Genomic DNA, 14435 nt, shown 5'->3' with positions numbered 1-14435 from the left:
GTTAACCACTAAACACATCATTTATCTTCCCCAAAATTAGCACGTACAGTGCATGACAGAGCCTCTTTATTTGCATGGTAGTCATAATAACTGGCGATAAAGGTAAAATTTAGGTCTTTTAATTGATTCCCATTCCATGAAAAAAGCAGTCTTTAACAGTAATCACATTGGAATACTAGAGATTTATATATGTTATGCAATGTATTCGGTTCAACATGAACGACTTTCCAATTGGTTTTATAACAGTCAAGCAAACGCCTCCAGAAAACTGCTTTCTGGGAGTTAATGTGGGTTAATAGCCATGGCCCTCTGGTGAGCACCATGCAAGGGTGCCAAGTCAGTCAGTGATTTGCAGTCAAAGCAGCCTGGAGCTGTTTTAACAAAGGGTGGACTTTCTGAGCCAAGACTTCTCATCTGCTCTGTTTTAAAAGAGACAGGGCTTCTGAGTCAGTGGGAACCTAAGGGTACAATTCTATATTGGGTTTAAGGCTAAAAATAGCAACATCAGGAGTCCTGGTTTTGTAAACAATATGACTACAGGGACAATTAAAACTTAACTGGTACAACTTAACCTAAAGTGACATTAGCTGGACCAGATCAGCTCAGTAGACACTCTGAACCCAGTGTACAACAGAATGCAAGACTATGAAGTCTTCATTGAATAGCCTTCACTCCCATAAAAGATGGAGGAACTAGTTCTCTTTAGGACCCGATTTAACTCTGTTGAACAGAAGAATAGGGCAATTTTACTTGGTACTTAAATTCAGTTCCTTTCTTTTTCTAAGGCTCTAGTTAATCTGTCTCTACCCTTTCACTTGTTTTTTCAAAAAAATAAAGATAATTGATGCCTTTGCAAAGTAATGAAGATGAGATTCCATTCAATTAAGTATATTGAGCACCTATCATATGCCTAGCAATGCACTAAGCTTTAGAAATATTGTGGTAAAAACTATTGGTACAGGCCTATCCTTACAAAGTTTACAATATAATGCCAAAAAATTTGAAATTCAGTAGGTGGTGAGAATTATTACTGAATAAGTAAAGATGTGATCACAAAATAATTATTCCCCCCCAATACTATAAATATGGGAAAGTTGCCTTAAACTGGTATTCTGTCATTAATTTTAATATATTTATATCTTACAAATAAAAAAGAAACTTAAAAAAGATGGGTTATAGGGTTTCCCTAAACTAAAATTATACATTTTTTATTTTAAAAAATCACTTGTTAAAGACATTAAGTAAAACTTTATTGAATACTGCACTGGGGGTTTGTAGTAGGGGAGAGATATTGGACTCAACTTCAAATATAGGACAAATGGAGACTTACAGCAAAGAGCACAGTGGGGATCAGTGGATAAAAACATAGAAAGGGAAACAGCAAGCTAGCAGGATTTTTCCTAAACAGACGCAACAGGGCTGCTGCTGAAACTGGGCAAAGCAAAGATGACTACAGATGTCCAAAGCTTGGTCCTAGTGGATCAAAGGGTTGAGAAGAGTCTGATTACAGTTTGGTCAGGGAGAGAATCTTTGTCAATATATAACACAGCATTTAATCTCTTTTTCCTTCAAAAATGTCTTCTGGAATATAGATGAAGTTATACAGCCAATGTGCATTTCTTTTGGTTTTCAGGCATTGTGATTTTTACTTAGGAAATAAGCAACAGAAGTTCTTGACGTGCTCTGAAAAGTGTTTTATATTAAGTCGCTGAGCTCCCCCATTTGGCAATGGAGAATTGGTAGCAATTATTAAAGTAAAAAAAAAAAAAATCCTGCTGCTACCATGACACCTGGGGCTCTCAAGTTAGTGTTTTTTAAAAGAGTACATAGTGTATAATTCTATTTACTTATCTTCAATATATTTTTATTGATTTTAGAGAGGAAGGAAGAGGTAGAGAGAGATAGAAACATCAGATGAGAGAGAATCACTGATTGGTTGCCTCCTGCACACTCCCTACTGTGGATCAAGCCCACAGTTGGGACATGGGAATAAAACTGTGACCTCCTACCTAGTTCACAGGTCAACACTCAACCACTGAGCAACACCAGCTGGGTTCAAGTTTGTATCGACCTATGGTAAGAAATCATTTTATGTTACAAACTAATACACAAGCGCTACATACCATATAATGGCAAAAAAGTATTAGATTTTAAATTCAGTAAGTAGTGAGAATTATTAAATCAGAAGAAAAGATCTGATCACAAGATCCTTATTGCTCTTCACCAAGTTTGCAAAATGAATACATGATGTGTATCATGCATACACATAATTTCTTATAAACCTTCTCTATGTAAAGCTTCTTTATAAAGCTTCTTATGGCATTCATGTAAAGCTGTAAGATCCTTAAAAGTGGGTGCTATAGTTTTCACCTCTGAATCTTTAATGCCTAGCAAAGTCCTGTTCCATAATGGGCACTTGAGAGATGAAGGAGAGTTTTCAAAACAAAATTTGTAAAATGAATGCTACTTACTATTATTTGTGAAATTTCCACTTAAAATACTAGTGATATTTTTTATTCTTGAAACAGGTTACTCAGAATAAATATATATACATATATTTAATATATATAATAAATATATATACATATATGTATAATTATTTATGTATTTATCCTATATAATAAAAGGCTAAGATGCAAATTGTCCTCACGGGCAGGAGTTCGACCAAGTGGGAGTTAGACATGCGCTGACCACCAGAGGGCGGTGCAGAACATGGCAGGTGTTGGCAATGTGGAGCTGGCAGGGGGCGGTAGTGGAGGCACTGCCAGCCCCGATGGGCCCCAACAAGAGCCAGACTGTGGTGGGATGGTAGAGCAGGTGAGCGGATGGTGCCAGGCCAAGGCCGGTGCCAGTGGGGACCCTGATTGCCCTGACGGTCCCCCCACAGATGGCGACCGGTGGGGGGGGGGTAGGGCCGGCAAGCGGGTGGTGCCAGGACAAGGCAGGTGCTAGCAGGGGCCCTCGATCACCCTGCGGGTCGCCCCACAGATCGGCCCTGATCGCTGGCCATGCAAGAATTTTGTGCACCAGGCCTCTAGTATTTACATAATTCCACAATCTTCCAAGGCACCCCTCCCACAACCCATCCCTCAGAAGAGTACACTAACTTGAACAACATCAAAAGTAATCTTCCGCCCCAGCCAGTTTGGCTCAGTGTATAGAGCATCAGTCTGCAGATTAAAGGGTCCTGGGTTCAATTTTGGATAAGGGCACATACCTTGGTTGCAGGCTCTTCCCTGGTCTGGGCCTGACCCATGCATTAGGCAACAAATTGATGTGTTTCTCTCACATTAGTAGTTCTCTCTGTCTTTCCCTCTCATTTCTCAAAACAGTGAGAAGATAATCCTTTGATGAGGAATAAAAAACACACATGGAATCTTCAAAGTTTAATCTAAAACCAAAATCAAAGCCAATATCTAGCAACAGAAACAATAAGATTTCCTAAAATATAATGTTTCATTATTTACTAATTATCCATCAATGACAACCAATAGACTGAATTAGTTTTTGGGGAAAATTAAATATATATATATATATATATATATATATATATATATGTATAAAAAATATTTCCTTAAATTAAATTTTGCCAGGAAGAGTCTGTCCAAAAAAGGGCAAAACTAGAAATGCTTTTCTTCCTCATAAGTTAGCTATTCTTTATAATTTTCTTAATTAACTTATTTAAGTGATTGTAAAACCAATTTCATGTGCTTCTTGTTTTTCATACCTGATGTTCTAATATCTAATCAGAAGTAGGAAAATAAATGACTATTTAATGATTATTTTGTATAACTTCTACATCAAATAATTATTTTGACTACGTCATACAGTTTGTATGAAATATAAGAAATAGGTCACCTTTATGTCTTCTGAGTTGAGTGACAGTAATAACAAGACCAATAACAAGTTATAGAGATGAAGGATGGGGGAAGGATAAAGATATTTATACTTTCCTGACTATCAATCCATTAATGTGAGGAGTGATCTAACTAGAATTCTAAATGTAATAATTATGTCATATGTGATTTGATTTTTTGTTATTAAAATTTACATATTACTACTTATAATAATTTAAGCACTTATATTTATATATTTAACAGAAAATATTTCACAATTTTTCAAAATGTTCTGTTATTTGTCACATAAAGCTTAATCACAGTATGCTGCTCAAAGATGTTACTCAATATATGCCTGCTTAAGTGACAATTGATAATGACAAAAGTTGACACATATTTCCATATTTCAGATATGTCGCTATATTTTGATACACATCATTGTTATACAGTTTACTTCATAGACATTGATATTTTAGATCTTTGCACATTCCCAAAGTATTCTATTTTTCTCCTAACATATTATCCCTTGTAGAGTTTTGTGTTATGTAATTCAGGCAAAAATTTTAAATACTTAAAAGGTCTTGAAGGAAGAAAAGATGTCTTAGTTAAGATTAAAAAAAAAAAAGTGATAACCATAATATAAACAGTGATGAACTGAATTATATTAAGAACTTTTTTTCTAAAGACAAATTTAAAAAAGCAACCTATAGAGAAACTAGAAATTGTTTGAAATACATAACTATGACAAAGGACCCATTCAAATTCTAAAAAGAGGTCATATAAGTCAATAAGAAAACAACAACCCAATAGAAAAATGGGCAAAAAGTGAACAGGCTCTCTTCACAAATGAGGATACTCAAATAATTTTATATAGTCCTCACTGGTGTATAAATTAAAACTACAATTTCACATAACTAAACAACTGCTGAAACTGATTTAAAAAAAGAAAAGAAAGAAAATGTCAAGCATTGGCTAGTATGGAGCAACACAAACTCCCACACTCTGCTTGTAGATGTGTAAATTGCACAGCACTTTGGAAAACTGTTTAAAGAATCTACTAAAGATAAACTATTCATAACCAAATGACCCAGCAATTCCGCTCCTAAAAGCAGTTTGTTCCCTAAGACAAAAAGGGTCACAAGAATATTCATCATGCCATTATTTTTAATAGCTTTACTGAAATATCTATCAACTGCAGAACAGATAAAAAAGCTGTGATATACTCTCACATAGCACATTCTACATAGTAGAATTCACAACAATTAGATAAACTACAAGCAACAATATGGATGAATCCACATCTGTGATTTAGAACCAAATGACAAACCCAAAGGAAAGCACCTGTAAGATTCAATGTATATAAAATTCAAAAAAAATCCAAACTAATCTGTTGGCAGAAGTACTAGTAGGGAGTATTCTTATGAGTGTTGTGTGTGTGGGGGGGGGGGGGAGAGGGGGGGAGGTTGGGGAGTGTATGGGGGTGGGAGGAGAGAATTCCTGGGCACAAGATAGATCGATAGATAAATAGATAGACAGACAGATAGATAATAGACAGACAGACAGATATGAGGTGGAAATGCTAACTATATTTATGCTGTTTGGAGCATTAGAGATTATTGGTGCTTTTCTTTCAAAAATCCTCATGTATTTTCTAAAATCCTCAGTTATGCAGATGAATTAATTTAGTAATCAGAAAAGGGATATGCTAATAAATTAGAATATCCTATCTAATAAAAGAGTAATATGCAAATTAACCATCACTCCATTATACCCACAAAGCTATGTCCACCAGCCAATCAGGAGCAAGTATGCAAATTAACCCAACCAAGATGGCTATAGCCACAGAGAGAGCAGGAGGGAGGCTTGGGTTTCCCCAGAGATGGAGGAAGCCAAACTTTCCACACACCCTGGCCGGCCCAGGCCTCCACTCCAGGCTACAAAGTTTCAATTATAGAAGATAAATAAATCACAACAAAAATGGCGGCAGCCATGGAGCTGGAGAGAGCAGGAGGCTAGGGTTTCCCCGGAGATGGAGGAAGCCAAGCTTTGCACCTGCTTGGCCAGCCCAGGCCTCCACTCCAGGCTACAAAGTTTCAATTATAGAAGATACATAAATCCCAACAGAAATGGCTGCCACCACGAAGTGAGCAGAAGGCTTGACTCCACTCCAGGCTACAAAGTTTCAATTGTAGAAGATAAATAAATCCCAGATACTAGGGCCTCCGCTTGGGTAGCTGGGGGCGTGGCTGGCCTGCAAACCACCACTGGCCCCTAGCCCAGGCCTCCCCACACCCCAAGGGAACCCCTACCCTGATCTGGGACACCCTTCAGGGCAAACCAGCTGGCTCCCACCCATGCACAAGGCCTCTATCCTATCTAATAAAAGAGTAATATGCAGATTGACCATCACTCCAAAACACAAGATGGCTGCCCCCATGTGGTCAAAGATCCTGCCCCCATGTGGACACAAGATGGCCACGACAAGATGGCCAGCAGGGGAGGGCAGTTGGGAGGGACTAGGCCTGCAAGGCAGGGCAGTTGTTGGCAATCAGGCCAGCAGGGGAGGGCAGTTGGGAGGGACCAGGCCTGAAAGGGAGGGCAGTTGGGGGCGATCAAGCCTGCAGGGGAGGGCAGTTAGGGGTGACCAGGCCGGCAGAGGAGGAAAGTTGGGGGTGACCGGGCCTGCAGGGAAGGGCAGTTGGGGGGGACCCAGGCCTGTAGGGGAGAGCAGTTGGGGGGAACCAGGCCTGAAGGGGAGGGCAGTTAGGGGTGACCAGGCCTGCAGGGGAGGGCAGTGAGGGGCAAACAGGCTGGCAGGGGAGGGCAGTTGGTGGCAACCAGGCCTGCAGGGGAGTGGTTAGGGGGATCAGGCTAGCAGGCAGAAGCGGTTAGGGGCAATCAGGAAGTCAGGCAGGCGAGCAGTTGGGAGCGAGCAGTCCTGGATTGTGAGAGGGGTGTCCAACTGCCCATTTAGGACAGATTCAGGTATCTGGATCAGGCCTAAACGGACAGTCGGACATCCCTCGAGGGGTCCCAGATTAGAGAGGGTGCAGGCTGGGCTGACCGACACCCCCCGCCCCACGCATGAATTTCGTGCACCGGGCCTCTAGTTGCTATTTTAAGTATCTGGATTTTTAAAAATACATTATATGTGGTCAGTATATGAAAGCTTAGAGAACGAGAAATTCTACCTAAAAAATTACTACCAGCAAAGCAGGCCTCAGTGGTACATATATACACCATACACAATACACACACACACACACACACACCACAAAAAAATTTTTAACGTTAAATGTTCTAAAATCAATAAATAAAGTGTATTCACTTTCTGTTGTTGTTTAAAGGCATTTCCATGTCCTTTCCTCTAAGCCTTTCTTGTTTCAGATGGCATTTCAGGAAGCTATTTGAAGATTTAGCCCATCCCACACCCACACCTTCACTTTCATTTCCTTTTATTATTATTATTTTTAAACAGAAGATGTTCATGGGGAGTGTCAGAACAATGGATCTTTACATTTCTGTCATTAGTAGAGCTCAGGAGGCAATAGTCAGTCTACGTTGCACCATCCCACAGTGTGGTTTTAAATGTTTCTCAAGTGACAGGGCCTCAAAACTGGGTCATGGTGGCCCTCCTCCAATAGTCAGAGCTACTTTGCTGTGAGAGCAATGAAAAAACATTGCAGCATTCTTCTTCCCTAAGGTTAAGGATGATTCTGTAGTGTGCTTTACTCTCCACAGTGCCCACACCAAGACTATAAAGTGACATGTTTCAAGAGGACACTATGCAAGGTGCACATGGATTTTTTTATTATAAAATCTCACAGCTTACAACAAGAACCTTAAAGATCATCTACTTCATTCAGTGAGAACTTGATTCAATTATTCATTCATTCAAAATATTTATTAAGCTTACTAAGTGCTACAAACTGGGGATTCAACCATAAATAAGTCACCTAAACTTTCTCCCTTCTTTTTTAGAAAAAAACAAAAACAAAAACAACACATCACTTATTTAATAAATACTTTTGAGTACCTACTATATACCAGACACTGTGAGGTGTTAAGTCTAGAACCATAAACCAGGGTGTAGTAAATGCTATGAATTCAACCTTCAGCTGCCAGCTCTTAAATTTCTTTATTTGGGGCCTTTGTGTTATTGGAGTTAATTGTGCTTCCTACATAGCAGGCTAGAAGTGTCAGGGAATCAATACCCTTTCCTCCACTTACCTGCTCTCCCCTTAGCTGCCTTCAACCAATAATTGATAATAGCTGGTGGTAGGGTGATTAACTTCCCTGGTTTGTTCAGGACAGGGGTTACTCTGGGCTAAACCTGTAATTGTCAGTGGAACCAGGAGAATGTGTGAAAATGCTAACTCTTTCATGTGGGGTAACTCTGAGGCGCAGATTTTATTAACACTGGGACCCAGAGTGCCTCAGCATGTTAAGCTCCACTAACCCACACTGGTCATGGACTTGAGCTCTTCATGGACTACCTTTCCTTCCCTGCCTCACTTCCTTACTCTGCCTCCAGTATTTACTGAGATCACCTCCAAAATTATTTATAATTAAACCATTCCCTCAGACTCTGCTTGTGGAGAAAACAAAAATAAAGTCATGATGGCTACTCTTGAAGGGGCATAGTAAAGTGTAGTGACAGTCAGGCAAGCAAATGGGTAATGATGATGCCTAAGCTCACTATACCTAAGCGCCATGGGAGAACATAGGGGATCTTGGTGGGAGTGAGAAGGCTTACAAGAGTACGTTCCATCTAAGCAGAACTGTAAAGGATGAGATGCAGTTAAAACTCATTAAATGGGGAAAGAAAGATACAATTTTTCAGCAAGACAAAAATAATTTTTTAAATCTTAGAATCGAAATAAAAGCACAGCCTGCTCACAGATCTGTTCATAACTGGAACTTAGAGTGACGTGAGTAGTTTGGATAGAAGATGCCATGGATTTGGAGAGGATCCGTCACAAATGACCTTGCATGCCCTGAGTTTGGACTTTATCCTGAGAGCGGACCAATGGCATTGACAGGCTTTAAGCCAGCAAGGAAATGACATGAACAGATTTGACTTCAGGAAAACATTCAGCCCGCATTATGAGAAATGGATGAGAGGGGCCATAACCTAAAGCAGGGACACCAGTCAGAAAGCTGTTACATTGATTCAGGAGAAGATTCTGGTGCTCTGACCAGTGGGGATAGGTAGAAAGTGCTGTATTTTTAGGTACTAAGGAAGTAGAAGTAGAAGTTATTTTGTAATAAATAGCAAAAATTTGTGATTTATTAGTTATGGTCTGTAAAACAAAAAGTCCTGTTTCTTCATTGTGTAAATTGATTCAGAGTTTGAAAATCATTGGGTTAATAAGTTAAATGAAAGAGTTCAGTTTAGGGCCTGCTGGATTTGAATGTTTGTGGAGAATGCCTTGCATATATATGAGTCAAAGGGGAATAAACAATGGTTAACCCCATGAGATTAGGAATCAAGCACATCTGGGATTCTAATTGCATGCATTAAGTAATTTATTAAATATCTCTAAGCCTCCGTTTACTCATCTTAAAATGGGAACAATATTTGAAGCTATTTTTTTTAACTTTGAGATAATTCATGTAATGAATTTAGCAGAGAGGCTGGTCCACAGGTATTTCTCAATTATTATGATCCTTATATTTAATAGCAGTACTATGATCCAGGTTGTGATATGCATTAGATACTTGGCTACTTAGAGTGGGGCCAAAGAAAAATATAAACTGAAAATATCATCTACAGTATATTGATATAAGGAATGTCCAAACTTGTAAATAATTTTTATAAGATTTTATTTTAGCTAAACTGACAATAATTACCTGGAAGCAAGATCTCAAATGCTCCTGAGAATAAAAGTTTTGCAGTTTCTGTTGTGCATTTGAAATTAAGGAGGGGCCTTAAGAAAGATTACAAGAAGTCTCCAAGAGAAAACAAGGCAGGGACTGGATTACAGGAGAGTTAACAAGATTATGTGCTCTCTGGAGGATGGTTAGCTTATTTCAAAGGTGTGTTAGCACAGATGCACAAAAACAATGGACAGGATTTGCTTAAGCCAAAGATAAACCTTTTACTAAAGAAGTTATATGCCTGGGGCATGACCAACCACAATGACCTACCCAGTTAGGAATTTATGATCAAACCATTCTGAGATTACTTTCAGTAGAACCCATTTTTCATACAAGATTATCCTATATTAGGGGCCCCGTGCACAAAATTCATGCACAGGGGAGGGGTCCCTCAGCCCAGCCTGCCCCTCTCACATACTGGGAGCCCTCAGGGGATGTTCTACCGATGGCTTAGGCCCGCTCCCTGTTGGGAGCAGACCTAAACCGCAGTCTGGCCTCCCTTTGCAGGATGCAACTGGGCTGATCAGGGGAAGGTGCCAGCCCCATCACCCCGCTGCTGCTGCCACTGCCAGTCACTGCAGCCGCCAAGGTATTTTCATCAACATGGATTCCAGTCTCTTCACCATGAAAAAATGACAACTTTCTTTAGGCATTTTCAAGATGTGTCTTTAATAGGATATGACATTTCTTTCTTTATTTTTCTTTTTATCCTCACCTGAGGATATGTTTCCATTGATTTTTTGCCCTTCCCTCAGATCTCAGGCTCAGCCCCTGCCCAAGCCTAAAGCCTCCACTCCAGGCTTTAGGCTTGGGAAGGGGGCTTCCCGCCCCTCCAATGGCAGGCTGGGAGTTACCTGGGTGCCAAGGAGGTTCCCGGGACCCAGATATGTATGCAAATTAACCACCATCTTTGTTGGATTAATTTGCATACTCACTCTGATTGGCTGTGGGTGTAGCAGAGGTACAGTCAATTTACATGTTTCTCTATTATTAGGTAAGATAATAAAACCCTAACATGCAAATTGACCAAATGGCCACTATGATGCGCACTGACCACCGGGGGCAGCCACTCAACGCAGGAGCTGCCCCCCTGGTGGTCAGTGCGCTCCCACAGGAGGAGCGCCACTCAGCCAGAAGCTGGGCTCACGGCAGGGAGTAAGGAGCAAGGGGTCCCAGACTGTGAGAGGGATGTCTGACTGCTGGCCTAAGGATTGGGCCTAAGCCAGCAGGCAGACATCCCCCAAGGGGTCCCAGACTGCAAAAGGGCACAGGCCAGGCTGAGGAACCCCCCTCCCCCCACCCAGTGTACAAATCTCATGCACTGGGCCTCTAGTTAGGATATAAAATAGTACATGAAAATCAGAAAATGGATAGTATTACTGAGGGAAAGTGTTTAGAATAAGAGAGAAAGAGAAAGAATGTAACTAGGATGAAAACAAAAGGAAGTTCTAATAAGGACATAGCAAAATGTGTGGTGTCACAGTACCCTTGCCTCCTCTAAAATAGAGGACAATGCAAAGAGAAGTTCATGAGCAGATTAAATTCTGCACAAAGGCTAACTAAAACTAGGATTGAGAGGTTTCCATTGAATTTAGTAACAAAGAAGTCAATGGTGATTTTACCTACGACAATTTCATCTTAGTGGAGGTGGTAGAAGTCAGAGTGTAGTGGTCTGAAGCACAAATGGAAGGTGAAAAAATGGAGACAATAATTGTAGACATCTCTTTTAAGACACTTGGTATTGAAGGGAAAGAAGAGAGATAAGAAAATAGCTCCAGGGGGTCTAAAAGAGGTGAATGGAAATATTTATCTTTTAAAGATGGGAGAGAATTTCACAGGTTTAAGTGCTGTTGGGAAGGAGACAGAGAAAAAAAGAAAAAAAGAAAAAAAAACGGTTGAAGATAAAGAAAATCTTATCACTAAGATCCAAACTCAAGAATACTGCCAAAGGATCCTGTGTGCAGGGGAAGGAAAAACACCTTTCATATCATAACTCAAGAAGGAGTAAAATAAATAGGTGCAGATGTGATGAAATATGAAGGTGGTTTGTCAAGAATAACATAACTGATGGATCTCGGAAGGAGAGTGTTTTACTTTTTAATTAACATTTTAGAGAGCTTTCTAGTCAACAAATCTACCAATCCATATCAATATCAAGACTGTTAATATTACTGTCAGTGTCTTAGTCTGTTTGGGATGCTATAACAAAATACCTAGACTAGGTGGCTTATAAACAATATACATTTATTTCTCCCAGTGTTAGAGGCTGGGAAATCCAAGACCAAGGGCCCAGTAGAGTTGTTGTCTGGTGAGACCCCTCTTCTTATTCATAGCAGGTCATCTTTTCACTGCATCGTCATATGGCTGAAGGGGCAAGGGAGTTCTCTGAGACCCCTGTTATAAAGGCATTAATCCCATTCACGAGGGTTCCATCCTCATGACCTAATCACCACCCCAATGGTCCATCTTCAAATACTACCACATTGAGATGTTTAATTTCTCTGAGCTCATTCTCCTCTTCTGCAAAGAGAGAGAAGGCTTCCTAGGGTGGATGTAAGAAATATATGAAATAATGTATCTAGAACAAATCAAATGTTTGAGCCATAATACACATTCAAAAAATGAGAACTGCTAATAGTATGATCATGACAACGGTTTTCACAGAACACCAATTAAGCAAATTATTCAGTAATGTTTTTCTCTAATGTTTAGTCTTTGATATGCTAAATATGGTTAGAAGATTAAGTTTATATATAATTGTTAATATAGCACTTAAAATTGCATTTTAAGGTGTTTTGTAAACTCCAAATAACCAACTGGGTGAATGTAATTTATTCCTTTGGATAAATCAGATTCAGTGTGAAAATCAAAAAGTTCAGGATTCAATTCCCTGTGAGTACTACATCTTTTTATGCTACTTCGCATTGGCTTTCCCCCTTCTACTAAATAAATTGTGTTTGTCTCTATAATATGTCTTCTCACACTATCCATAGAGAAATGGAAAATAGTGATATTTTTAATGTAAGCTTTTTTGCTCCCCAGAAATTGAACTAAAAGAAGGTGAGAATCTATCAGAGTTGCCAAAAGAGAAATGTTTGGTGATAAATTATCTATCTGAGCATGTACAACAGATATACAAGATATTCTAAAACTGTCAAATTGAATGTGAGCATGATTAGAATAAAGTTGCTCTGTGTCAGGGTCTTGCTTAAATAAAAGTGACAAGTTCTGACAGAATTTCTGGCTGGTGTGAATGATTGACTGAGCAAACAGCATTGAGATGATTTCTGAAATAGCTTTTTTTTTTTTTTTTGTCAAGGAAACATTAAAAAGTCAAAGTTTTTTTGCTCTATACCGTCTGAAGACAACACTTTGGAAATGAAAAGCATCTTTTCCCAGAAGCCACACTTTCCACTGATTTCAATAGTTTGGTCTTTCTCCCTTTGTCACTTTCAGCTGGACCTTGTCCTTGATCAGCTGTAGGTAAAATGACACTATGGTTTCTCAAGTTATCACACATGGATTGAATTCTGGGAGGGTGGGGAGTCAGGGTCACAGTTTTACCTCTGGCGGTAACTAACTGACCCCTATTCCTTCCTTTGCCAGGCCAGGATGAGTTGCATTCTGACTCAGTTACTGCTGTTGTAATATATGTCCCAATACCCAATGGCCAAGTATGCCTCTATGAAGGCCCTGTGCATACTGAGATGGATTTCAGAGTCCACAGAGATCAGTTTTCATTTTCTTAGATGGCTTCACTAACACTCACACAATATAAAAATATGATTAGATTGTTTGCCAGTTCTTTATTTGTTCATTCTGGCCTTCCCAACTGGTGTTTTTTGAATGCCCCAGAGGAAACTGATATTGTGTCCAGGAAGAAACAGAAACCAGAGACATTTTTTTTCCAATTAAATACTTGTTATAGCTTTAGCTCCTGTTTTCACAGCCAGAGGGGAAACTAAATTTATTAAATAAGAAAAGGATCCCACCCCCTCTCTTTTGCAATATGTTATTCTCTTAATATGTGAAAACATTCAAAGTAGAAAGTTATTTCAATGAGGTCTCCTTACAAATATGATGCATGGATTGATCCAGCAAAATTGTGCTTTCCGGGAGCTACTGGTGAGTACTATCACCATGGACTAGTACTTGATTTTCCTAAACATACTTATCTTAGCACATGTTTAGATACAATAGGGCCTACCTCATGTGGTTGTTTTTTTAAAAAGTAATACAAATAAAGAGATTAATAGAGTGTGCAACATGGGTAACTGTAGGGGTCAATAAATGTTAAAGGGATGGAGGTAGAAGGGGAGGAATAGGAGGAAGAGGAAGAAGAGAAATAAAAGGAGGAGGGGGAGGAGGGGGAGGAGGAACAGTTACATCAGTGGAGAATAGAATCCAGAATAATTAAATACCGTGTAAGCCATTCATGAGCAAGGGGTGGTGAGGGAGGGACAGAAACATATTCCATTGCTGAACATTATGACATTATTAATGGATGGGTCCTTAATGATACTAGCAATCAAGCTCACTAAAAGTAAAAAATGGAATTATCCAATCCATTCCAGTTTTGTGATATATCAGATATTTTAATCATATATTCCATCATTAAATAAACATTGTCAATACTATGTGCTGAACATTCTGTCATGCTTCGAAGAGAGACCAATTAAAAATATTCATTTGTTTTTATTGTGTTATTTCTCAGGAAGA

This window comes from Plecotus auritus (assembly GCF_963455305.1).
Source record: "Plecotus auritus genome assembly, chromosome: 6".
Classification (NCBI taxonomy): Eukaryota; Metazoa; Chordata; class Mammalia; order Chiroptera; family Vespertilionidae; genus Plecotus; species Plecotus auritus.
This window is presented reverse-complemented; position numbering follows the sequence as displayed.